The sequence below is a fragment of the Takifugu rubripes genome, unplaced genomic scaffold (genome assembly GCF_901000725.2).
Source record: "Takifugu rubripes unplaced genomic scaffold, fTakRub1.2, whole genome shotgun sequence".
NCBI lineage: Eukaryota > Metazoa > Chordata > Actinopteri > Tetraodontiformes > Tetraodontidae > Takifugu > Takifugu rubripes.
This window is the reverse complement of record NW_021821639.1, coordinates 94,522-121,229: the sequence shown is the minus strand read 5'-3', so window position 1 is coordinate 121,229 and position 26,708 is coordinate 94,522. Positions and strand designations below refer to the sequence as shown.

The following is a 26,708-nucleotide window of genomic DNA, read 5'->3' as shown; positions in this document are numbered from 1 at the left end:
CTAATTTTAACATCCTTTATGCCAGTTCCATAGAGCGTGCGCGCACACACACTAGCAAAGATGATATCCAAACAGCCAAATAAATGGGAGTCAAAAGAAATCATTTAAAGCTCATATGTCAGAGTCAAGGTCGAGGGTTTTCTATGGCCCCCAGGATGATATTGATTTATTATTAGAACCGGCCCACAGGCCGCAGATGTTTTACACAGGCCAATACTACATTTCCCACAATGCAACGGTGACAGTCTGAGCGGGAGGCGGCTTCATTTCATTATTTATCAGTAGTCATTAGCATAACAGCAAAAGTTAACTTTCAGATCCCCATAAAATGGCAAAAGGGAAGGTGGACACTGAGAACCGGGGGTTCAAACAAGGTGGGAGTGGGAGTACATGTTCACGGAGGCAGCTGGGAAACCTGGGTGTCTTCTGTGTGGAGAAAGGGTGGCGGTAATGAAAGAATATCATCTGAGACGCCATCATGAAGCTAAACACAGCCGATCTGTCTCTGAGCTTTGTCCTCCACACGCTTTTTGGTGGCCTCCAGCTCCCTCTGGAAAAACTCTGACGCGGCAAATTGTTCAAAGGGCATTCTGGGGTCAGAGAGTCCCTCAGCAGCATAAGTCTGATGCACCTTCCTTGAGCAGTAGAAGTAGCGAACAGGACCCTGCTGATAGAAAAAGTGGATGGAAGATCCACCCGTCCCATACGGAGACTTGGGCTGTCCACAGGCCAGACAGGGTTTGGTCTGTCTCATCTTCTGCTCTGGTCGCTGCTGCTGCTGCTCCATCTCTAGAATGCCCTGCACAATTTTTTCAATGGAATCCTGCGTCAGAGGCGTGGGCAGGGCGGCTGTGGGAGGAGTGACAACAGCCGTCTCCATGGTGACTACAGGAACGCTGGTTGTTTTGCTCCCCTCTGTCAAGGAGTACCACAGCTGTTGAGTCTCCAGGAGCTTCTCTGGGCTGGTGTTCAGAGAAGAACTGGTGTTCAACAGCTTTGCCAGATGCTTCACATAGCGGGATATGTGAAACCTGGTTGTGGGGCGGAGCGAGCTGTTCGGATCGGCCGCAGACCGATGGACCGTGTCTGCGTAGTCTGGATCCACAAGCCTCAGGATGTCCTTGTCCCCATGATGATACTGCAGCAAACTATCAATAGCGTCTTTCATGGGAAGAGTCCAGCGTGTGTGGTCCAAGACAAACACTCCACCACCAGTCTTCATGGGTCCAGTGCGGGCGCTCCTCGGGGAGGACTTCAGCGGCAGGGGCAAAGCTCCAGAGACGTCTGGAACACAAACAAAGCAATAATGCATCCTTAGTAACTCATATTATCGCCATATGGGCTATTGAGAAAACACATTAATATCCATCCCTTAATAACAGAAAGTGTAATATTTAACACATCAAAAGATTGAGATACACTGACCACAACCTAACTAAATCTATTTATTTTCAATCATTCGAAGGCCTTAATTCCAACATGCCGCTCTGAAAAACCCGATTATGGTTGACCCGCCCACTGATCTTTCAGGATCCTGGTCATCCTCTGCTGGAATCTCCTTTACACGTCCAGCAGCAGAGAGATGGAAGCTGACAGGTGGCGCAGGGGGAAGCGACGGCACAGCAGTCGCTGTTGCCCCGCTGGAGGAAGGTGTTGCCCCAGGAGCATCGTCTGGAGCGGGAGGGGGCACAAGAGCCCAAGGCGGATCCCTCTTCTGCATTTTGTGTTTGTCCCAGTCCAGAGGGAGCGGACGGCAGCCCGGTTCTCTGGACTCCAGCCCAAACCTTTCTCCAGTGTCTCTGTCAGAGAGGTGAACGCAGGGCACTTGTCTTGTCCCGTCACTGCCATGGAAGCAGAGTTCAACTCCCACATTGAGGCAGGGTCAAAGACAGCAGGGAGGACGGCGCCGGGCTTCTTCATGTCTACCGGTCGCTGAAAGTTCCACCGCACAACGCCGGTCATGGCCTGGGCCTGGAACAGTTCAGGGGAGACCTGCGTACCCGTGACCCACTGGGCCTGCTGGAAATGGTAGCCCTCCTGCTGAGATGTACCACGGACAGGGATCCAGACGGGGACTTTGGCACCTTCGCCCGCTACGTGGTTTAGCTGAAGGGTCCCTCCGTCCCTGTCCATTATCCCCTCAGACAGTTCTGGGTCACTGAGGCAACCACGGAGGATGTGAACCCTCTGAACGCGCCACGTCTTCAGCATGGATAGGGTTAGGGTTAGCATGGAGCATTTTTCAGTTTGAATGACGGCAAACAAAGAAGATGGCTGATCTCACCTGTCCATCCAGTGGTAGCCGGCCTTTTCCACCCCAGCGTGGCTGTACCTCTGGGCCATTCCTTGCTACATCGGACGCAGGGACCTTTCTGTCTCAGCCTGAACCATCACCCAGGACACAATGAGCCAGTTCTCATTCATCACTGCCAAACTGGACATGGCTCCAGATGCCAGTGTCACCTTCCTCGCCATCTTCCTCGTGTGGTCCGACCTGAAAACCTGCCCCAACGTGCCCTGGAGGAGCTTGGTCAGAGACGGCTGTTGACGCTTGAACTCATCCAGCAGGCAGTCAGTCAGGTAGAATCCGGACACAGACACCCCACCCCGACCTTCTTGGTCCTCGTATGGCCCCAAAGCACGTGGCCGATCTTCCATCCTCACGTACTGGCCGATGGTTCTCTGTCCGTACGCCCCAGCCTCGGCCTCCCTGACGTTCTGTACGGCGTGCAGATATGCCAGGTGAGCTCGTTCATACTTGAGGTGCATGAGCTCATTCACCTGGTTCGCCATATCGGTCGGTGACTTGCCAGAACGCCGCAGTTCATCCATTACCGACTTGCACGCAGCCTTCTTGTGAGTCAGGAATGCAGGCAAAAGGTTAGTAAAGCGCACGGGCAGCTTCTCCACCCATGGAGGGTTGTCAGGACCAGTTCCTGCGACAGGCCTTGCAGCAGAGTCGCGAGGAAAAGATCAAATACTGGCCACGGACGCTGACGATCACTGGAGGTCTGCCCACGCCTGCAGAGACCACCTGAGGACGAGGACAGCTATGGAGGCACGGCAGGATGTCATTGTTCCTCAACCTGACCGTGATGTGGCTCTCTGGCTTCCAAATGAAAAATGGATGGAGCTGAAAAAAGTTGGGGGACGGGAGCTCAGCCACCATGTCCAGTAGCTCCGGCTGAGGAGGAAGACGCCAAAGAGAAATTGCGTTCCCAGGGTGATGCACTGGTCGGGACCCAGGCCACAACCCAAGTTGTTGAAGCTCCGTCCTCATCCACAGCTTTTGATGTTGTGAGCAGATCCACTTGCTCATGTCGTGGTCAGGGACAGGCATGGGAACAGGAGCTATGGGAACTAGGATAAAGTAAAGAAGACAGTTGAACAACATAAAGTTATCATTACTGAAGAGACAATTTCAGTGCCCCCGCCCTCACATGATATAAACACACGATACAAGGAAACAAACACGCGCCTCGGACACTTGGTTTCATTCCAGAGCTCACACGTCAGATTTTTTCCATGTCAGTGACAAAGAATCGTGTCAATTTGAATTACCCCGGGACACTTTATTATTGCTCAACACCCCACGGAATGGGGGAAATGTACATGGTTTAACATACCACTCTTTTGGTCTTGGGTAGAGTCCGTCAAAGGAGGCACTCTGCCGTCAGAGGTCTGTGCCGTGCAAGAGTCAGGTCCTGAAAACAAGTGCAGACTTGCTATTAAGAAATTACAGTCACTTCACCTGATGACAACATGGAAAGAACAGTCAGCTGGACATTACAGAGACATCAGGTTGTTCATCAGCACTAAATAAAAAGAAAAGAAAACTGTTTTTCAACGAAGCAGCAAAGAGAACAAAAACAAACACTTACCCTCCTCCTCATAGTCAATATCAGTTCATCATTGCACGGATCAATTCATAGTCCTCACGACGGTTATTATCACACCAACATATGAAGAGTAATATTAAAGGAACTCGGCCAGAACATCAAGAACACAAAAATAATAAGATAAGTTTCAGATTTGGAGAGGAATTCTTCATGGAAAGGAACGGAACTCCAGCTCTGAAACCTATTTTTCAGAAACCTGTCTTTGCTCCTGGTGGCACTCTCGGCAGGGCGGCTGCTGCTACTGGCATAGCATCTGCACACAGATGAAAAGAAAAACAATAGAAATCAGATACGGCATGGACTTTGTTTGTCTGACATGAAATAAATGTGGTAACGGTGTATTTACAGCTCTGGACTTGCAGATCAGAGTTATGGATGCTCAGCATCTCCCTTTCCATCTCCACGTCCTCCTCCATGGCTGTGTTAAAGACAAAAATACCGGCTACAGGTTATTAGTAGAAAAGAAAAAAACCTTTTCCCAAAGTTGAACTTGTCACATGAAGGAATGAGCATACCCAGGGGCTCAGCTGGGGCCTTCATGGGATGCTCAGCAGGTGTGGAAGATGTGGTGGGCTGCTGCCTCTTCAGCAGGTTCTGCTGCAACCTGGACATTCGTGTACCTGGAACGCAGCGCCTGACTATGACAAAGTCAGCATAGCCATCACCTCTGCTGTCCCAGATCTCCTTCCACGTGCTCTTGGCTCGGGCACCAAATCCAACCAGCTGGTCGTCTTCAGATGAGGCAGTCACTCCATCCCCTCTTCCGGCCTCATAAGTGAGGAGAGCCTGGATTTCTTGGAAACTGAGGGCATAACTCACAAATGACTGGAGGCTGTCCTTACTGTGGCTGTCAGCCATACAGAGACCTGCTGCCTCCTCGCTCTGCACGTTCTTGATCAGATACACGGTGGATCCTACGTCATTCTGCAAAAGCCATCAGAATGACTTCCCTTTATATTTACCAAACTGCAGGACATAGTCTCCCTGCACCTCCATCTTATCTGAGGGATCCCCCCTCTTTGCCGGATGACGGCCAAAGCGTTCTGCCGTACGAGGTCCTCCCTCATGGCCGCAGACTTGTCCTGAGGAGTGGAACTCACCCGTTTGGCTTCATCAGATGGCTCCTGGAGGAGAAACCCAAGAGGCCCCTTGAGGAACACGACCCAAAGTTTCCCAGGGAAAAAGGCAAATTGCTTCTGCATGTTGAGCTGACAGAAAGGAAAAATGTCTATTAATTTTCTCATTTTTATTAGACACTGATAAAACAGTTCCACCCATTTTTCAAATCACACCTGATAAATGTGATCAAAGGAATCTTAGGCCAGTAAAAGATAAAGTGTGGTACCATGTGTAAAGCTCTGTGTGTGTGTGTGTGTGTCTGTGTTTGTGAGTGTGCGCACACATGCAATTATCATGTAGGTGTGAAAGTGTAAGATCAAGGTTGTTGGGGTGTCGATTCAGGAGTTCAGAAGGTCAGTACCTGGTGTGGCTAGTGAGGAAAAGACTGGAAAGTGATGGTGTGTGTGTGTGTGTGTAGGTGTGTGTCTGTGTGTGTGTGTGTGAGAGAACATGTTGGGGGGGGGCAGGAGGACAGTATCCCCTCTCAAAGACATTGGAAACAAAAACAAACATTTGATGTAATAAAATGTAATACTACCACTACTAATATTACTACTAATAATAATTATAGTAATAATAATAATAATACCGAGATTTCAGTGCCACGACAAGTAAATCGGTTACTTGAATATAAAATATGAACAAGTTCATTCATCACTATCGTGTAATTTAATTTATGAAAAACTAGCTTGACAAGATATGAGTATATTGTAGCATGACAAATACAGTACATTATAATTTAGGGCCAATTATAACACGTTCCTTGCTAATTTAGGACAAAATTGACCACAGCCTATGCACAATTACGAAAAGTTTCTTCATTAATTTAGTAGGAAATCAAGCCCAAACTTACCTTCAGCGAAGTTTACCAAAGAATGAACCAAGAATGGCCGATCCTCCGGAGAGGAGCCGCTCTTCATAGAAACGGCAGAACAGCGCCACGGGATGATAGCGGCCGGAAATATATTGCGTCCGTAGTGGTTTAGCACTACCATTGAAAATGAATGGGAAACGGTTTAGGGCCGTTTAGCTCCCGGCCATGGCACATTGCTTTTAAGTTGATTTCATTTATCGGAGTTGAATCTTGTTTGATTTTTTTGAAGGCGTTTCACCTCTCATCCAAGAGCTGTTCTAGGCAGATTTGATGATATGACGCTCATAGGCTATATAGCCTTTCTTTTTTGGGGGGAATGGATTGGAGGCTGCTCCAACATTGAGGTTTGGACTGTGACAAAGCAAAATGGACAACCTCCACCAGAATAAGTGTTTCAAGAAAATAAGTTTGAGCGTATTAACTTCAAAAGGCCATTTTCTTGCACTTGCTCTCGCTTACGGCCATACCACCCTGAGAACGCCCGATCTCGTCCGATCTCGGAAGCTAAGCAGGGTCCGGCCTGGTTAGTACTTGGATGGGAGACCGCCTGGGAATACCAGGTGCTGTAAGCTTTTTGCACTCTTCCACTGGGTCAGCAGAGGGCGCCAGTGTTCCTGATAATTATCCAGCCAGATGTAATTCACTTCTTAAGTACTTCTAACATTGAGATTTAATGTTGCACTATTGTACATCGTTTGAGATTTAATATTTTATGAGAGTGTGTGTGTGTGTGTGTGTGTGTGTGTGTGTGTGTGTGTGCGTGCGTGCGTGCGTGCGTCCGTGCGTGCGTGCGTGTGTGTTTGTGTTTAAATAAAATTGAATTTCCCACTTTGGTCCACACTATTGTCAACATTTCTGTCTTCAAAAAAAAGCCAACTCAAGGCGGCAGAGTCCGGAATTGAAAACAATATCTAAAGAACTCAAGTATCATACTAACAACACTAATATTCCATCTGTCTATCCCCAACTGAATTAACTCCACACCTATCTCATCAGATTATTTGTAACAGAATAAGCAGATAACGTAGCATTTCCCTGTTCATATCTGCTACTTGCAATTTAGAATTTTTCAATAAAACTATGCTATGACACAAACTACAGTTTAATAGACTGCTGTGCTCCTAAAAAGAGCAGCATTTGTGGCTCATAAACCTCACAGACACTGCTATGCTCTTTAAACATTTTTATGATTGTGAATTTTTCAATCAAATATCTTCTCTTTGATAATGTCCAAAGCTGGATTCGAACTCTCCCTCTGGGGTCTTCAGGAGGTTTCAATCAGGTTGTCTGTGACAGCAATTGTCAACTGGCCCGCACCAGTTGATCGCACCAGTTGCCAACTGATCACCACCTGGTGGTGAGTTGGCTCTGTTGGTGGGGAAGGATGTCGGACGGACCTGGCTGACCCAAACATATTGTGAGGGCCGTCAGGCTGAAGAAGGAGTTGTATCGGGCCTTTTTGTCCTGTGGGACTCCTGAGGCAGCAGATAGGTACTGGCAGGCCAAGCGGAGAGCAGCTACGGCAGTTGCCGAGGCAAAGACCCGGGCATGGGAAGAGTTGGATGAGGCCATGGAGAACGACTTCCTCGACGGCTTCGAAAAGGTTCTGGACCACCATCTGGCATCTGAGGAAGGGGAAGCAGGGCACTGTCAACACTGTGTATAGTGGCGATGGTGTGCTGCTGACCTCAACTTGGGATATTGTGGATCGGTGGAAGGAATACTTTGAAGACCTCCGTAATACCACCATGCACCTTCCAGTGAGGAAGCAGGGCCTGGGGACCTGGGAACAGACTCACGTATCTCTGGGGCTGAAGTTGCCGAGGTAGTCAAAAAACTCCTCGGTGGCAAGGCCCCAGGGGTGGATGAGATCCGCCCAGAGTTCCTTAAGGCTCTGGATGTTGTAGGGCTGTCGTGGTTGACTCGACTCTGCAACATCGCGTGGACATCGGGGACGGTGCCGCTGGATTGGCAGACCGGAGTGGTAGTCCCTCTTTTTAAGAAGGGGTACCGGAGGGTGTGTTCCAACTATAGGGGGATCACACTCCTCAGCCTCCCTGGTAAGGTCTATTCAGGGGTACTGGAGAGGAGGGTCCGCCAGATAGTCGAACTTCGAATTCAGGAGGAGCAATGTGGTTTTCGTCCTGGGCATGGAACAGTGAACCAGCTCTACACCCTCAGCAGGGTCTTTGAGGGTGCATGGGAGTTTGCCCAACCAGTCCACATGTGTTTTGTGGACTTGGAGAAGGCGTTCGACCGTGTCCCTCGGGGGGTCCTATGGGTCCTTCAAGAGTATGGGGTGCCGGGCCCCCTGATACACACCGTCCACTCCCTGTACGATCGGTGTCAGAGTTTGGTCCACATTGCTGGCAGTAAGTCGAACTTGTTTCCGGTGAGGGTTGGTCTCCGCCATGGCTGCCCTTTGTCAGTGATTCTGTTCATAACTTTTATGGACAGAATTTCTAGGTGCAGTCATGGTGTTGAGGGGGTCCGGCTTGGTGACCTCAGGATCGCGTCTTTGCTCTTTGCAGATGATGTGGTCCTGTTGGCGTCATCGGCCCGTGACCTCCAATGATCACTGGATCGGTTTGTGAAGCGGCTGGGATGAAAATCAGCACCTCCAAATCCGAGGCCATGGTTTTCAAACGGAATAACGTGGAGTGTCTTCTCCGGGTCAAGGAGGAGATCCTGCCCCAAGTGGAGGCGTTCAAATACCTTGGGGTCTTGTTCACGAGTGAGGGAAGAATGGAGCAGGAGATCGACAGATGGATTGGTGCGGTGTCCGCAGTAATGCGGACTCTGCAGCCAGTCAGTCAGTCAGTCAGTCAGTCAGTCAGTCAGTCAGTCAGTCAGTCAGTCAGTCAGTCAGCCAGCCAGCCAGCCAGCCAGCCAGTCAGTCAGTCAGCCAGCCAGCCAGCCAGCCAGCCAGTCAGTCAGTCAGTCAGTCAGTCAGTCAGTCAGTCAGTCAGTCAGTCAGTCAGCCAGCCAGCCAGCCAGCCAGCCAGTCAGCCAGCCAGCCAGCCAGTCAGCCAGCCAGCCAGCCAGCCAGCCAGCCAGCCACCCACCTGATTCAGCTGTCTGTCAGACCTCCAGTCTGCCACTGGGTAAAGAAAGCTGCCTTTAATCTGCAGTCTAGAAGAATTCAGAGGGATTCAAATGTGCCAGGATGAAGAAAATCTCCCCTCTGAATGTGTTGTGCAGATGAAGCTGAAGGCAGCGATCTTCATCATGTGGAGGGGACAAATGATCATCCAGTTGATGAATCTGGAGAGGCCAGCGGTAAGTCAGAAGCCTCAGAGAGAAAAGTGTCTCTCAGCTCTATTTGCTGCTCGTCAGCAGGGGCAGTAGAAGAGGACCAAGTCCGACAGTTTCCAGGGGACGCACATTTACTTTCTTTTCTCTTTTCATCTGGAGAATGTCCATATATTTGACACAGACAGTCTTTAAATCAGATGATCTCCTGAGTCAAAGACAAGAACACAACAACATGATTAAAGGTTTAATCAGAAGCATGGAGCAGGAGCTGAATGTGACCTGGCAAAAGGGTTAGCAAAAGTGGCTATTGTGTCCTTCAGTCCAGATGGGTGATGCAGTGGGTCAGTCTTTCAAATGAACCCAAGCCCATGTTTTGGTTGAGGGTTAGTTAATAAATTGGAGTGATATATTGTTGCCACGAGGAATATGATCATTAATATGGGCAGGAGGGTTAGGATGCAATACGTTAGCCAACGGAAGCTCCACTCGCCCAACTAAATGCTGGTTCACCTGTCTTTGTATTGATCCAGGAACCATAAGGAGATCATTGGATAAAGACCAATGAGGATTCAGGAAAGGAAGGTCAATGAATAACATTTGTCTCATCCTTGATTAACTGATTATAGTTATTACACATAAGTGATTCAATTTTTCAATTCAATTCAATCTTTATTTATATGGCACTTTTCATACACTGGGTAGCACAAAGTGCCTCACAGAGGATAAAAACAACAAAGAGAAACAAGAGAATCAAGAAAAAGGACACACATACAGATACACACACACACACACACATGCATACACAAAATCAAACACACACACAAACAAGCTGAGACATGGCTGGGCACCGAGACCTGAGGCGAAGGAGACGCCACCTTTGGCGGTACCACCTTTGGCCGTGACCTCCCTCGGCCCACCAGGCCGAGGGAGGTCACGGTCCGTGACCACAGGTGGTACCGCCACAAAGACCACCCCGACCCGGACAGTCCGGAGGCTCCACACCAAAGCACAGAGCCCCCTAACCACCCAGGCCAGAGTCGACAACGGGACAGCACCCCCAGCAGTAGACCGGAAACATCTCCCAGCCTGGCAGGCCCCCATGAGGAAACCCCATGAGGAAACACTGGAGCTAAAAACTGAAGGACTAAAACAGTAAATGGGATAAAAGGTGTAAAATCTAAAAACTGAGAAACTAAGAACTGAGGGAGTAAAACAGTAAAGGTATCAAGTCAAATAAGGATAAGACATAAAAAAGCATGAGAACATAAAATAAATTAAAAATAATCAAAAAATCAATTAAAGGCCTGATTAAAAAGGTGTGTCTTGAGCCTCTTTTTAAAAATCTCAGCAGTCTCTGCGGCCCTGAGGTTCTCCGGCAGGCTGTTCCACAGTCGGGGACCATAATAACTGAAGGCCGCTTCCCCGTGCGTTTTAGAGCTTACATGTGGAATGGTTAAAAGGCCGGTGCCGGAGGACCTCAGAGTCCGCGAGGGTTGATAGAATAAAAGCAGGTCAGATAAATAAGTCGGGCCAAGACCATTAAGACATTTAAAAACGAATAAAAGAACCTTCAAATCGATCCTGAAACGCACGGGTAGCCAATGCAGCGATTCTAAAACCGGTGTGATGTGCTCCCGCCCTCTGGTCCTCGTCAGCACTCGTGCAGCTGAGTTTTGAATAATTGTAGGTTGGAGATGCTCTTTTTGGGAAGACCAGAGAGCAGGGCATTACAATAATCTAGACCACAAGAGATAAAAGCGTGCATCAGCACCTCCGTGCTGGCCTGAGAGAGAAACGGGCGGACTCTGGCTATATTCTTCAGGTGGTAAAAACCTACCTTTGTTATGTTTTTGATGTGTGGGATAAAACTAAGCTCAGAGTCAAAGATCACACCCAGATTTCTTACACATTGAGATGGTTTAAAATCCTTTAATTTTGGTACAGGTTTCTCTCTCTGACCTTCAGGACCAATGACTAAGACCTCTGTTTGGTCCTGGTTGAGCTGTAGGAAGTTTTCTGCCATCCATGACTGGATATCTAGAATACAGTTAAAAAGGGCATCAACTGGCCCTGTGTCACCAGGAGCCACGGCGATGTACAGCTGCGTATCGTCAGCATAGCTGTGGAAGCTGATACCGTGGCTCCTGGTGACATCCCCAAGAGGAAGCATGTAAAGATTAAAAAGGGTTGGACCTAAGATTGACCCTTGGGGAACGACCACAACCTCCTATCTTTAGTATTGCTGCGCCAACTGGTGGTCTTTTGGGCTGAGGATAACGGTGATCTATATGTAGCTATATGTAGCTATAGCGTCATTGGCCTCCACTCCAGCCACTCCTGGTAGTTCCTCAAAAACACTGAGTTTCTAGTGGATGCCCAATCTGTGGAAGCCAACATAGAAACTTCTGAAGAGCCAAAGTTCTTGCAACAAAAATATAGTCCCCAATTAGGTTGTTTTGTTATCACACGACCCCGTCCCCATTATCTTAAGAGAATATAAAAGAATGAGTGGAGACAGAAGAGAGAATGAGACGTTTTTGGCGCGTGTTGCTCTTGATTTTGTGTTTATTTTTGCAGTAAACTTAAAGGAGGCCTTTTCACTTTATGTTTGATTAAATTTAAGCTGATATTCCATTCTTGACATCTTTAAATTTACAGTATTCATGGGAGTTTTATTTGGTCATTTTGCTTCTTTTTATTTCCTATTTCCCACATTTATTCATAGTTTTTATTAGATTGCAATAAATCCTATAACATTGAACAGACTGACTAAAGTCAAATGACCTGCGGTTCCCACCGATAGCCGTCATTCTGATGGGTTTTTGCTGGCTGCAGCTGAAATATTCCAATGCTCCATGTCACAGAGACAGTAAATACTAAACCCTAAAGATTCTGAAGGCATGATGTAAAATAGTAACGTATAATACAGACATTTGAAGAGACAATTAAGATAATGTTTTCATGCTTCTAAGAGTGGCCGAGGAGCCATTTAGAACTTTATAAAGATGCATTGTGTGATACCAGGAACTAATTCAACTTCAAGGCGAAGCTGCTTCTGCTTTGTCGACCATCGACTGATCTCCTGAAAGTCCACCAGCGCTTTTTAAAAACTGAATTTTTCATCTATGGAGGGAGTAGACGGCAGATGTTTCCACAGATGCTCTTCACCAGTGGTCAGTGAGTGATGCAGCAGATGAGCGGGAGTTGACTGGCTTCAACCAGCTACTGTCTCAATGTCTCCAGCCCATAGTGTGGATTCTCTACGAGATCAGACAGCAGCTTCAGCTCTGAATCCTGCAGCTGGTTCCCACTCAGGTCCAGTTCTCTGAGATGGGAGGGATTGGACCTCAGCGCCGAGGCCAGAGAGTCACAGCTGATCTCTGATAAACTGCAGTAACTTAATCTAAATAAAGAAGGGAAACTTTTATAAGGTTATAGGTGAAACCAGTATTAATCTGAAAGGTTAATCAAAGGCATGATCTGTAAATATTTAATTTAGTTACAGGTTAAAAAATGATAGTAATATGTAATTACCACAATTCCAACCTCTCAGGTTTGCACTGTTCCAAAGGAGAATATATATTGTTCTGGCCCTCACTCTTCCCAGGTTCTCCCACCTCTTTCCCTCCCATCTCATCATGGAGATCATCTCACCTGTGGCTCATCTTTAAAGGCACAACTTGTCTTAGATGACTTCCTGTCTCCCTCACCATCTCCCTCCTCGTTGGCTGGTGTCTACCAGGCACCCTCACCTAGTTTTGTCTAATTTTGGTTACCATCTGTCGGCTTTTTCATTGTCCTTAAATCAATTTATCATGAATAAGTGGTCCCCGTGTGGCCCCCCCTCCTGAAGGAACTGGGCACAACACACACACTCAGAAAGTGTGAGGACCCTCGGATGGAATAATGGACATTTTTGAGAATGGTGTTTACCTCAGAGTTTCCAGTCGGCAGTTTGGAAAGTGGAGAAAACCACAGAGCAGCTTCACTCCTGAATCCTGCAGCTGGTTCTCACTCAGGTCCAGTTCTCTGAGATGGGAGGGATTGGTCCTGAGCGCCGAGGCCAGAGATCCACAGCTGATCTCTGATAACCTGCAGCGCTCTAATCTGAAAAATGCAGGATGAGGTTATACGGTGCAGGTCTGCATGTTATCTGCGTCAGTACTAAACCTACGTTAGTTCTTAGTTGGGTCAGACCTGAATTCACGATATTCCAAGGAATTTTTTTAATGTGGTGCATCACAGCAGTGTTGAGAACAGCCTCACTTCACCATCTTAGCAGCTGGTATATAGGTAGAAAAATGAAGACTGACCCGAGCGTCTCCAGTTTACAGTTTGGACTCTCCAGGCCAGAACAGAGCCGCTTCACTCCTGAATCCTGCAACGTGTTGGAGCTCAGGTCCAGAACCCTCAGATGGGAGAGGTTGGACTTCAGAACTGAGGCCACAGAATCACAGCTGGTCTCTGATAACCTGCAGCCACTTAGTCTAAAATAACAATTATTTTGAGAGAAGACAAATAAAAATCAACATGTACCAGAGCAAAACACAGCTTACAAGCCACAAACCTCTGGTCCTGCACCGGCTTATCTGCCGTATGTTCGTATTTTGGGTTCTTTCAGGGCGGTTGGACAAGATCTACACCGTATGTAAAGTGTGTGTGGGTCAAAATACCTTCCAAGTTTGTGAGACCACATTTCTCAATAGCACTCAACTCTTGTCAGGAGCTGGGACAAAGCGACCCACTCCTGATAGCTTGTGGGCGATGCTGCAGCGACCCTGCAATCCCTACACTCTCTGGTGAAACCAAATCAAAGGTTTTAGACACTGCTGGATGCTGGAAGGGTGGCTATAGTCTGGACGCATCGTTCCCCTGACTGCACATTTCTCCAACAATGATTGGCAGCTGGTGTCACTTGTTCTCCAGATGAGAGAAGGAAAGAGAGCCACCCCACAGTGTGTTTGATTGCCCCACTGCAAGCTCAATGCTGCCAGAAAACATTGCAGGAGCATCAATTCCCCTCAGGGCATCAACAAGGACCTCAGGAAAAGGTGCAGCTGCCACCTACTAGAGACAAGCACACTGAGCTGAGATTCAAAGCCCTCTCCTCCCAAGAGAAGAGCTTGTTTGTTGGAGGCTCTTCTGGGCGATACCTGGTGCCACAGCTCCAGCTCAGCCCGTCTCTGGAGCTGAGGTGGAGCTTAGCAAGTTTCATGGTTCTCCACCACTTCCTCTCGCTGAGGACTTTCTCAGCTGGTGGTTTCTGCTCCACCTTCCAAGTTGAGCAGGTGATACTTCTGCATTCCTGCCACCAGTGTCTCTGCAGAAAGAGTCTTCTCTACTGTTTAATATTATATTGTAGAAAATTAGGATTTTTGGTTGATGTCTTAGATGTTGTTGACTAAGAGCAGGTTTTTCTTTAATAACATAGAGAGATTCGATGAGAAGAGCAAATGTATTATTTTATGAGCTCCTTCCACTACTATTATATACACATACTTCCATATTGTCTTAGATTGCAAGCTGCATTTATTGCATCGTTCATAGAAAGTCATATTTGTGAGGAGAAAAACTCCAATAAGGTCATTTTCTTTAATGACCATTACAAAAGAAGGAGGTGATGAACAAACAGATTTATATAAAAATGTGTGAAAACTTATGGATGGAAACCTTTTTAAAATGGTTGCATTGTGTAGAATCGGTGGAGAATCAACTTGTTGACTTCTGATTTGGACTCCAATGGAAGTGAGGTGCAACAATTGTGGATGCTGAAAGCTTCAGATCTTCATGAAGGTTTCTGTGGTTGGACTGACCTGCTGCCCCTTTAAGAGGGAGGCAGGTTTGGGCTTCTGGCTGGAATGAAGCCACCTAAGATGAGAATGACTGCAGGCTTTCGGTACCAAGGTTCAACAGGGTGCTCACTTCACACTTGGGCTTTTCTCTTTTTTGGGATGGCTTTTCTCAGGAGAGAAGGGGCATGGCACACTGTAGCAGCTTTCTTTTGGGGTTTTCTAGTTTTCCTTCTGATCTTTAAAAGACAGGAAGAACCATTTTTGATTGGTCTGAATGTTTGGGCGGTTTTGTGGCCAGCCTAAAATAAAACAAGACAAATCTACAACTGATACTTCCTTTCTAGTCATTGATGACCATCCTCACATGGGGCAGATTTCCACAACCAATTTAATACTGCAAATCTGTCCTGTGTGGTCTTTTTTCTGAGAACTGTAACACTACGTTTATAACAAAGATCAAACATGTAAACATTTATTGTCTAACTAGTTACACCTGGGAAAGTACTGGATCATCTCTGACTGACCTGAGAGTCTCCAGCTCACAGAAAGGATCCTGGAGAAAACCACAGAGCAGCTTCACTCCTGGATCCTGCAGCTGGATCTGACTCAGCTCCAGAACCCTCAGATGGGAGGGATTGGACCTCAGCGCCGAGGCCAGAGAGTCACAACTGATCTCTGATAAACTGCAGCCGCTCAGTCTGGATAAGGAATCATGGCAAGAAATGATGTCTTATTGGAGGAAAAGTCATATTACACTTGCTCAAAATCATTATTTCATTTTATTTCATTATTTAATCAGGGCCCTTGGAGTCAGGAGAGCTCTGCCCCCCACTGATAAACTGAGATATTACAGCAACAACATAGTTAAAAAGTATCTATAAAATTAACTTTCAATGGCTCATTTCAATTCATACTAAACTTCTCTTCTCCAAAAGTCAATGGAGTTTATCTTGAAGCCTTTCATTGTTTAGTTGTTATGTCGAAGATAAAAGGAAGCTGACCTGAGAGTCTCCAGCTGACAGTTTAGACTCTCCAGTCCAGAACAGAGCAGCTTCATCCCAGAATCCTCTAGACTGATGGAGCTCAGCTCCAGAACCCTCAGATGGGAGGGATTGGACCTCAGCGCCGAGGCCAGAGAGTCACAGCTGATCTCTGATAACCTGCACCGCCACAGCCTGGAAAAGGAATAAATGGGGTAAATAAAAACACATTTCTAAATCTGAAAATGAAGAGAAAAGCAGAAAATGTAAAGAAATTTAGAAAAGACCAACAGAGGCCTCCTGACCTGAGCGTCTCCAGTCTGCAGTTTGGATGCATCATTGCAGAAGACAGTAACTTTACGTCGGCATCTGTCAGGCTTTGGTTCCAGATTAAGCTCAGCTCCCGTAGATGAGCAGGGTTTGACGTCATTGCTGAGGCCACAACTTCCCAATGACTCTTTGAAAGAAAACGACCAGGCAGTCTGTTGTGTATGAAACAAAAATAGTGAGTCAAACTTTGGGATTTCTAATCAACTTATCTGAGAATCTACCTCAACACAAATGTAGCTCATTTCCTGGAAAAGCTAAATTCAACACCGTAGAGCAACAGTTTGAACGACCATCAGATCTGAAATGCAACGGAATTATTCTCAACATTTGTCTTATTTTAGAACAGCTCATAATTACTCAATATTTAAAATGATTATAGCAAATGGTTTAAAGAAACGTGCATCTTTTTATCTGTCTATCGGCTCTTTGGATATTTTGCATTTCATCCAATTTGTACGATGGTGCGTCAAGTCTTAATTCAGCGATCCGATCAATGACATCAGAGTCTCTGGTTGCATCGATTGCCCTCAGCTTCTGTTATATCTGCCTGTTTCCCTTCAAATCATTTTCACTGCACCTTTTGTTGCTCGTGATGAAGTTGCCACCTAACGGGTGTGGAAAGGGTCAAACAACTTTGTGGGTCACATAAAGGCTCCAAACGGAACCGCCACAAAGACCTAAAACACCCATTTAAACCAACGAGGCCGGCTGTTTTTACGTTGAACAGATGAAGCAAAATAGTCACGTGTCATTAGTTAAAATGTGTTTTCCTGTTGTTAGAATACGATGTATACAAACAAACAAAAGTTATTTAATGACATGACAGTAATTTCATGACAGTAAGTTAACTTGTGGCTCCTATTATTCCTGCCTTATGTTGGTTTGTCTGGATTGACCTTTGAACTTATATCCAGCCAGTGTTGAACATTTCTGGATGAATTGTTGTTTTTAATTTATGGACGCTGCAATGGAGATAAAGAATTGAAGGAATGACCACTGGAGGGGGTATTGCTGCCTGACATGATCCACTCGCTTGATTTAAACGCCGATGTCTGGCCCCAAAAATCTTTACTTACTCGGCCTTCCTGCAGTTCCTCACAGCTGGAATCAGGCGATGTCGTCCCTCCACTGAGGTGTTGTACTGCTCCAGGTTCAGCTCATCCAGAACCTCCTCTGACATCTGCAGCAGGTAGGCCAGAGCTGAACAGTGGATCTCTGACAGTCTCCTCTCTGATTTCTTCTCTGACTTCAGGAACTCTTGGATCTCCTGATGGACTGACTGATCCTTCATCTCCATCAGACAGTGGAAGATGTTGATGCTTCTGTCTGGGGAGATTTTATAACTGTTCTCCTCCTTCAGGTTGTTGAGGACCTTCTGGATGGTTTCTGGGTGGCTGTTCCTCTGATCCAACAGTCCACCCAAGATCCTCTGATTGGACTCCAGAGAGAGACCATGAAGGAAGCGAACAAACAAGTCCAGGTGGCCATTTTCACTTTCAAGAGATTTCATTAGTGCTCTCCAGAGGAAGTCATCAAGAGATGTGACTGGTTTAGAATATTTTAGGAACTTATTTATAACCGCTGTGTCTTTCCTGGTGTAACGGTGGAACATGTAGACGGCAGCCAGAAACTCCTGAATGCTCAGATGAACAAAGCAGTAGACTGATTTCTGGAAGATCACACTCTCTCTCTTGAAGATCTCTGTACAAACTCCTGAGTACACCGACACCTCGGAGACGTCCAGTCCACATCGCTCCAGGTCTTCTGAGTAGAACATGATGTTTCCTTTCTCCAGATGTTCAAACGCCAGCCGACCCAACTTCAGAAGGAGTTCTTTGTCAGCCTCAGTCAGTTCCTCTGGTCTCTGCTTTCCTCCATACTTCTGCTTCTTCCTCTTTATCTGAACCATCAGGAAGTGTGAGTAGAGGTCAGTCAGGGTTTGGGGCAGCTCTCCTCTCTGGTCTCTGGTCATCATGTCCTCCAGAACTATAGCAGTGATCCAGCAGAAAACTGGGATCAGACACATGATGTGGAGGCTCCTGGAGGCCTTGATGTGTGAGATGATTCTCTTGGACAGATCTTCATCACTGAACCTCCTCCTGAAGTACTCCTCCTTCTGGGAGTCAGTGAAGCCTCGTACTTCTGTGATCCTGTCAACACACCAGGGAGGAATCTGATGGGCTGCTGCAGGTCTGGAGGTGATCCAGATGAGAGCTGAGGGAAGCAGGTTCCCCTGGATGAGGTTCACCAGGAGCACGCCAACGGACGATACTTGTGTGACATCAGAGATGAGCTGATGCTTGTTGAAACCCAGTGAAAATCTGCTTTCATCCAGGCCATCAAAGATGAACAGAAGTTTCCAGACAGTCAGATCTTCTGCTCTGATCTTCTGTAATGTTGGATGGAAAACATGAAGCAGTGAGAGAAGACTGTGCTGCTCATCTCTGATCAAGTTCAGCTCCCTGCATGAGAGCGGAAGCACCAGACTGATGTCTTGGTTCTCCAAACCTTCTGCCCAGTCCAGACTGAACTTCTGCACTGAGAAGGTTTTTCCAACGCCGGCGACACCGTTGGTCAGAACCACTCTGATGTGTCTCTGTTGCTCAAATAAGACTTTGAAGATGTCCTGGCACTTGATTGGAGTGTCCTGGATGTTCTTCTTGGAGGTTCTCTCAAGCTGTCTCACCTCATGTTGTGTGTCCACCTCCTCACTTTGTCCCTCAGTGATGTAGAGCTCAGTGTAGATCTTGTTCAGCAGGGTTCCACTTCCTGCTTCATGAGTTCCTTCAGTCACATGTTCACATCTTCTCTTCAGACTCATCTTATGACCTTCTATCACCTCCTGCAGTTCACCACCCTCTGAAACAAACAATCTTTTAAATCCTTTTACAATTGTCATCTACAGCAGTAACACAGATGTCCTCAACTGGAAAATATTCTGTCATGTTTGAATGATAGAAGCAACAGTCGGGTAATGACCCATCTCACTGTCAGTTTTAAATGTTATGTCTTCTTATGTACACCTATTCTTTTATTTCATTGGCTTTCAATGTAATTTAGTCTATAACAACCATTTCCATGTCTTCCAAGAGTTTGCTTGGACTAAACAGCTGGTAAAAGCTGGATGATATTTAGAAAAACACATCAAACCTTCTCCAAACACATCATACTCAGCAGACCCATTGTCCTGTAAAGGTCACCTGCCTTCAACTCTTTAACACTTTCCAGAACTAAATGACTAAATGTTGCTAAATACTGTCTAAGCATTTAGGAAGGTCTTCAGAGGGTCCAGGGGTTCCAGTGGAACCAAACAAGAGCTCTCTGGATCTTCTCCTGCACATTGTAAATACACAAGTTGTTCCTTTATTCCGACCCAAAAGTATCTTATAAATACAAATGTACGAGCTTACGTGAGACGCTGTTGTTCAGGTCGGCGGTCTGCAGTTCAGTTCTCCGTTTCTTTTCACCCTCGGGACAGGAGGAATCTCCAATGGAAGCAGACCGTTTCTGACACCTGTCAAAAATGGGAATAGTGGTTATACAGTGGTCTACTGGGCGTTAGCAACGCCTAAGAAAGGCTGCGTTCACTTCTACTTTCAGTTTGCTCTGACAGCTGAAGATTGAATGAACACTGAGCAAAAAATATAAAGTTATTTACGTTCTAACAAGCTCGTTTAGTTGGAGAAAAGTGTATTTGATTTAAGTGTTTAGTGGCTTTTCTTCATTGTGAATTTATGTTAAAAATAAAAGTGCCAAATCAGGAATATAAACTCATAGAATAGAACAAAAGTTCTACATTTATGCTCCAAATACAGTAGTCTGGTCTCTGAAACTGATCATTAAATAGCACAGAGGTCACGCGTATTCAAAAGCTTATTTCAACCATTTAGGAATGACTGATATTGTTGTCTATGGGTTTATTAGAACCAGGAGCCTATAAATAGACTTTTTAATGAATTTTCATGACATGTGGTGGAACAGTGTGGCAGAACAAGCTGCACAGACCTGCCATGTCTTACCCATCCGTATCTAAATGGAGAGCTGGAGCACTCTGCAATGATGGATATTGTTGGGAAACTTTAAAATATATGCCTAGGAATTTTTGTGAGATGATGTTAACCCATGTAGGAGAAATGACCAGTTAAAAACACAAGCAATTTTCAGTTTTAAAAGATTTACCACACTAAAATTAACATGGGGGTTAATGGGAGCGAACGCCTGACATGTTGGTGCACCGTTTCATTTTAAGGACCTGATTAATTTAATTTTTCACGATAGTGGAGGCTAATACCCACAAAATGATGTTTTGTATGGTCGTGAAATGTTCTAAGGCAGAATTATGTGGTTCAGAAAACCTTACTTTAAAGGTGAGCCTTGAGGTCCAATACCGAAGTTTAAAGGGAGGTCTTTGGAGTAGTCACTCTTCAGGGACACACAGCTGGACACTGTGGACTCTGCTCTGTCCTCGTCCATCCTGAGGAAACATCAGAAATAGTGATGAGACTGTGATGAAGGTAAATAATCTGTAGAGGTTGGAGTTCAATAATCCCAATTCACTGCATTTTTATCAAACAGGAACATTTCTAATCCATTCTGGATAACAACTGAATCAATAAATCAATGATGTCTCTGTATAATTTTCATGTTTTCAGAGTTTAAGCTGCTTTTTTTAACTGTTCCCTGCAGTGAGAAAAGAACTGGCACCTTTTCCAGCCCCTCATCCTGCAGCACTGAATGTGCTCTAAAGTTCTTTCCAGAGCAAACGTCTCTGCACTTGCAGCAACATGTTGTAGTCATGGATCCGTGAGGAGAACCGGATACAGGAAACGCCCCCACTTTGATCCCAAAACCCAACTGGTGGCCAACGGTGGTCCGGCAACGACGGGGACGCTGGTCCATCGGGCCGACAACACTGGTTTTCCACAGGCCAACATGGTGAAAGGACTGTCTTCAGCTCAGCCACTAAATTATCTGGTGCTACATAAACATGCTAGTCAGGACTTTTTAACTTCCCTCCTTTGTTCCCCTCTTCAATTATTTCTATGATCCAAGTCCTCAAAGATCACTGCTCTATTTAAAATAGATGAAAGAAATGACACCCACTCCTGCATTTCTTTCACAGTGGTTCCACAACATAGAACAATAAACCACTGTGAGAAAACGTGCAACATGAACCCAAAATCCTGTTGGTGTCCTGTGATCCTGTGTGGATTTATTTAATTATTTTTAAAGTTTATTGTCTTAAATAATACCAAAATATCCAGCTGTTGGACTGTTGAACAACTCTAATAACTTTATGAGCTTTTCACCTGTCACAAAAATGTCGCTCTTCCTGCTTCGTCTGAACAGAATAGTTTCACTTTTAAAACCTAATCAACAGCTTTATGGCGTATATATTACTACCATTAAAGTATTCTGGGTTTAAAGTTCTTTTAGGATCAGTAGCAAAGAGCAGAAAAATAAACTAAACTTTACTTAGAAAGACTATTCAACTATAACTAAAGCCAGACTATAAGAATGTTAAATAAGACCTATTCATTTATAATGTATAACGATGTTTTGTGCTAAAACTAAATATGAAGTCTCATTGATTCCAATCTTGATTTTATCTCCAAACACAACTGTCAGTTCTTTTCAATAATGCTCTTCGTTTCCACTCACCTTGTCGGTCTTCAGTCTTCCTGCTTAGTCTGAAAGGAATACTTTGATTAAACTCGTTTGTTGGGTTCCCAGTTTCTGGGACCGTTGTTGCTGGTGTCTACCTGCAGGGGGCGTGGAGGAGCCGCTCATCAGCCACAGCTGGCCCCGCAGACACACGCACCTGCGGTCTCTCTTCAATCTCCCGTTAGATTTAAGGACAGAACTCCCGTCTGCCAGCGGCGGAGGGTTTTCGGCCTCATCGCCAAACCCTGACTTCTGTGGCTTGACTACTTTTGAGAGTTTTCCTAGCGGACTTGTTTTGGACTCAGTCGAGGTCTCTCCGCCTCTGTGAACGCGGACCGAACTGTTCTTGTTCACTTTAAAATAAAGACGCTTTTCGGACACCATTCTCCACCATTATTCAACCTGGTTAAATAAATAAGATTTATGATGCTTGACAGATTTGAAAGACTTGTAAAAGCAGCATATTTCTGCAGCCCTGGAGTCCAGGAGGAGCAGCAGAGGTCAGAATGTGTCGGAGCGCGTTTAACTATTGTCTGCAGTTCCACGCGTGTCCACCGGGTGGCGGTAAAGCACCACATGATATTTCTCCTTTTTGGAACTTCTTCAGCTGCGTTGAGCTTTAAATCTTCACCTGTCGCTCCCTTTAAGCTCTAAACTTTGCGGTTCTGTGTGTAGTTTGTTGGTTTAAATATTTTTGATGAATTCTGATGAAAATGACTGAAACTGTCAATGACCAATAGAAAGTTCGTCCATTGTTCTACTGCGTCACACATTTTCATTATTTATTGTCATTTTTGGGTCTAAACTGGGCCAGTTCTGTGAGCTGTTTTGCTTTTTCTGTGCACCAGATGTTCCAGGCAGGTTCCATCATCGGACACAGACGGAGACAGGTCACGTGACAACAGTCAGCCTTTAGTTCTTTATTCCAGGAGGATCTGGTTTATATACAGACACGTATCTGCAAAATACTAAAAAGTCTATGAACCCAAAGTACTAAAAAGTCTACGTCCACGCACACGCGTGTATTAAGTGTTTATACACACGTGTGCGCGTACGTGCACACTGTATATTCATCTTATCACTCCCGTCAGAGAAGCACGGACCACAGTTCTTTTGACACAGATGATTTATTGGCACGACATCGCCGTAAACGCCATCACCACCGTCGAACTGTTTAGCACAACACACAATTAAACAGGTTTCACATATACAACACGTACAAACGCAACAGATTACCTCGCTGGCTGCACCCCTGAGGGAATGAGTCCACCATGAGCAAAGAAAAACGTCTTAAAAAGAATGTCTTCTGCAACTTCCTCTTCTTGCAGTATTACCTCAAATAAAAGTTCGTGGAGTGGAGTACCACATTAAAGGTCCGTCACTAAACAAAGAACAGAAACCACTTCCGCCTGTATGATGTGTTAAATAAAGGAATTAAATATTCATAAAAATAAAAAATGTTAAATAAAATATTCTACAGACATAAAATGACAACATAAATGATATTTATGGCAGTTAAACTCCCACCAAATCACAGTTATTGTGATTTCAATACACACTTTACACCTTTGCTACAACCTTACGTTTTAACGTAACATTTAACGTAACAAGTGAACTATGACACTTATTCTGATTCAACCAATACAACAATCTTTTGCACAGGCCGATCAAGATACTGACTTAGTAGTACGCTTCCCTTGTTTGTCTAAGGTTGAGTCACTGACGAACAGTTTCACTTTTCTAACCTTTCCATCTGCACTGGGATACACTTCTGTCACCCTTGCCGGTTTCCACTGATTTCTTGGAGAACTGTCCTCACAAATGATAACTATGTCATCAACCTTTGTATCTCTCTTATCTGTTTGCCAGATTTGTCTCTGCTGAAGATTAAGGAGATATTCTTTCCTCCACCTAACCCAAAACTCATTTGACAGAAACTGCACCTGTCGCCACCTCTTACGCAAATACAGATCCTGCTTCACAAATTGACCAGGAGGGGGATACACTATGCTAGACTTCATCATGAGAATGTGGTTGGGAGTCAAAGGTTCGACACTTGTGGGCTCATTTAAGTGTTCAATTGTTAGAGGTCTGCTGTTTATAACAGCCATCACCTCATACAGAAATGTGCGAAGTGAAGCAGTGTCAAGTCTTTTAGCAGATTCATCCAGGATTGCAGTGAGAACACTTCTGATTGTCCTTATTTGTCTTTCCCATACACCTCCCATATGGCTTGATGATGGGGTGTTCATTAGGAACTCTCATCCATATCCCTTCATTTGTTCATGGTTCAGATCTTTCATTGCATTCATGAACTCTCTTTTCGCACCTACAAAGTTTGTGCCTTGATCACATCTCAGCTGTCTCACATTCCCACGGATTGCAATGAATGTGCGCAGCGTGTGATGAAAGCATCTGTGGTAAGATCATCCAACATTTCTATATGTACGGCTCTTGAACACATACATGTAAAAAGGAGACCATATTTCTTGAGTTCTTTTCTTGCTTCCTTCATGTAGAATGGTCCAAAGCAATCTAGGCCACAATATGTAAATGGAGGAGTACTTTCCATCCTGTCTTCTGGCAAATCTGCCATCTTTGGATCTTGTGTGTTTCTTCTGTACTTTCTGCACATCATACATTTGTGGATGTGTGAGGCAACTGCACTACTGCAGCCTATGATCCATATTCCACTCGATCTTAGTTCATTTACAGTTATGCCTCTTCCTTGATGATGCACCTTTGGTGGTAATGCTTGATGAGTAAAGAAGATACATGGCTTGTCTTAGGCAAAATGACAGGATGCTTGACATGTGGGTGAAGACTAGACCTTTTCAAACGTCCTCCTACCCTGAGCACACCATGCTCATCCAAGAATGGACTTAGCTTGTGTAAGTTGTTTGTTTTATCCTTAGGTCTTACTTCCTTGCATTGCTTTATACCTTTGATCTCAGAGTTGAATGCTTCCTCTTGGACCAGTTTAATAATGAAAAGCTCCGCTTCCTGTCTTTCTTCAATGTTTGTGGTTTCATTAGTCTTAGCTTTGAGACCCTTTCTTTGCTGTACATATCTTTTAAGACAGGCGATGGCTTTCACAGCTCTTCTCCAGTCAGAAAACTTTGATAAACAATCAAGCAAAGTCTTCTCTTCCTTTGCTTTTGTGTTTAGAACCTGAACTTTCCGTAGCTCTGGATCATCATCTTGGATTTCTCCCACCTTGATATTTCCTGCAGGTAGGTCCTGTTTCCATAGAAATTCTGGGCCAGTGAGCCAATTTGAACTGACAAGCTGATGTGCCATCAGGCCCCTTGAAGCGTGATCTGCCGGGTTATCTTCAGATTTCACATACTGCCATTGCTCAGCATCAGTGATGGACTTAATTCTTTGGATTCTGTTTGTGACAAACACTTGAAACCTTTTGGCATCATTGTTTATATATCCAAGAACGACCTTGGAGTCTGTCCAGAAATATTCTTGAAGACCATCTATATCAAGCTCATTTCTGAGCATGACACTCATCTTTGCTGCTACCACCGCTGCAGACAACTCCAGGCGCGGTATAGTAGTTACTTTGGTGGGAGCAACACGCGCTTTCGCCATCACTAGCGAGCAATGAACCTCTCGCTCAGCACTAACTGCTCTGAGATAACTACACTCACCATAACCTGTGACGCTGGCGTCGGAAAAGTGATGGAGTTCGTACTTCTCAACATCTGTGAACCTTTCTGGAATGTAACATCTCCTAATTTTTACACTAGATAAATTCTGAAGATCTTGTAGCCATAACTCCCACTGTGATCTGAGCTCTTCAGGGAGTGGCTCATCCCAGTCAACTTTGTCTCGACACATTTGTTGTAAAAGCAGTTTTCCACGGAGGATGAATGGTGCAACAAACCCTAATGGGTCATAGATGGAAGCTACAGAGGATAACACTCCTCTTCTGGTCAGTGGGCGTTCCTTGACAGTAACTCTGAACTGAAAATCATCAGAGAAGACGCACCACTGCACGCCGAGTGCACGTTCCATCAGTGGCTCTCCCAAAGCCATATCCAGGTTTTTCACGCTTTCTGCACACTCTTCCTTGGGTATCGACTTTAACACTTTGTCACTGTTGGAGATGAACTTGTGTAGCCTCAACTTGCCTACACTGCAAAGCTTCCTAGCTTCTTCGACAAGCTGGATAGCCTCTGAGTCAGACATCACACTAACAAGCCCATCATCCACATAAAAATTCTGCTGAACAAATTTCACAGTGTCTTGACTAACCTGGTCTTGACCTTCAAGAGCTATGTGTTTCAGACCAAAATTGGCACACCCAGGTGAAGAGGCTGCCCCAAAGAGAGGAACTCTCATCCGAAAAACTGATGGTGGAAACTCAAGATCACCATTCTCCCACCATAAGAACCTCAAGTAGTCTTGGTCCTCAGGTCTCACATGGAACTGATGAAACAATCGTTCCACATCGCAAATAACAGCAACAGGGCCCTTACGGAATCTGCAAAGGACACCCACCAGGCTGTTTGTTAGATCTGGTCCAGTAAGGTGATCATTCAATGATGTGTCCTGGAACCTCGCTGAGCAATCGAAGACTACACAAATTTTCCCAGGCTTTTGAGGGTGGTATACCCCATGGTGGGGAATATACCAGGCTGGATGATTGTTGAGTTCTTCTTCTGGGACCTTTTCTGCATCACCACATGTGATGATGTCTTGCATGAAGTTAATGTAATCCATGCAGTATTGTTTGTCTCTCTTGAGCTTTCGTTCTAGACACTTCAAACGATGAACAGCACAT

The 26,708-nt window shown here is 45.4% G+C and overlaps 2 long non-coding RNA genes and 1 other non-coding gene across 5 annotated transcripts; 1 reads left to right on the top strand and 2 right to left on the bottom strand.

Moving 5' to 3' along the window:
- Window positions 1–921: 921 nt before the first annotated feature.
- LOC115248542 (uncharacterized) lies at window positions 922–4,290 on the bottom strand. 3 transcript variants are annotated; one of them, XR_003887372.1, is made up of 5 exons: window positions 4,246–4,290; window positions 3,882–4,152; window positions 3,627–3,704; window positions 2,285–3,360; window positions 922–2,202 (listed from the first exon to the last, which is right to left on the bottom strand). It is a non-coding gene; the product is annotated as an uncharacterized lncRNA (long non-coding RNA). The 3 variants fall into 3 exon arrangements; XR_003887371.1 differs by having other exon boundaries at window positions 922–1,284; XR_003887373.1 differs by lacking the exon at window positions 4,246–4,290 and having other exon boundaries at window positions 922–1,284; window positions 4,096–4,148.
- Window positions 4,291–6,345: 2,055 nt separating this feature from the next.
- Window positions 6,346–6,464, top strand: LOC115248563 (5S ribosomal RNA). Its single transcript, XR_003887392.1, has one exon. It is a non-coding gene; the product is annotated as a 5S ribosomal RNA (ribosomal RNA).
- A 13,268-nt stretch (window positions 6,465–19,732) lies between these two features.
- On the bottom strand, window positions 19,733–21,936 carry LOC115248528 (uncharacterized). Its single transcript, XR_003887361.1, has 3 exons — window positions 21,911–21,936; window positions 20,610–20,723; window positions 19,733–19,763 (listed from the first exon to the last, which is right to left on the bottom strand). It is a non-coding gene; the product is annotated as an uncharacterized lncRNA (long non-coding RNA).
- Between the last annotated feature and the right edge of the window lie 4,772 nt (window positions 21,937–26,708).